The following is a 538-nucleotide window of genomic DNA, read 5'->3' as shown; positions in this document are numbered from 1 at the left end:
CCTTGAGTTACAAACCCTAAATTACCTAAACCAGTTTTAATTAAATTAGATGGAACAAGACTTACTTCATTAATTTATACACCACATATTTGAATATTTATTAATCCTTGTGGTTCTAAACAAAACATGTGATGAACTCACCAGTAATTCCACCATAAATGGCAAAGGAATTATCATAGAAGAAACGCCGTTTGATAAGGTCGTATCCTTGGCACGATCAAAGGTATCGGGTGGACTCAGCTTAAGTATTGTGTCCTCCAGCTCCTATTTTCAATCAAAAGAATAAACATTTGTAAGTGTCAACCTGAAGATGAGTATAAACATCTTGACAAATAAATGGATGCTCTCTATACCCTTTACCTATGTTCATAATTCGTTAATAATCACTTACAGGATATGCAAGATAAGATATTACCTTCTTTCTGCTTTCAGCTCCAGAACCTCACGTTTAATATCAATCTCAGTGCTCCATCTGCTTTCAACTTCCTTACAAGGTCACCCTGAAATTGAAGACATTATGAAACTTTTCAGATATGAA

General features: G+C 34.4%; 1 long non-coding RNA gene across 1 annotated transcript in view; it reads right to left on the bottom strand.

Annotated features, from left to right (window-relative positions):
• The window catches only part of LOC119591377, a 2,259-nt gene extending 1,998 nt beyond the window's left edge, over positions 1 to 261 (bottom strand). The window contains exon 1 of the long non-coding RNA XR_005230343.1: positions 142 to 261. This is a non-coding gene — a long non-coding RNA (uncharacterized LOC119591377). The remainder of the gene's footprint in view (positions 1 to 141) is intronic.
• Between the last annotated feature and the right edge of the window lie 277 nt (positions 262 to 538).

Source organism: Penaeus monodon, chromosome 28 (genome assembly GCF_015228065.2).
Source record: "Penaeus monodon isolate SGIC_2016 chromosome 28, NSTDA_Pmon_1, whole genome shotgun sequence".
Taxonomy (NCBI): Eukaryota; Metazoa; Arthropoda; class Malacostraca; order Decapoda; family Penaeidae; genus Penaeus; species Penaeus monodon.
This window is presented reverse-complemented; position numbering and strand designations above follow the sequence as displayed.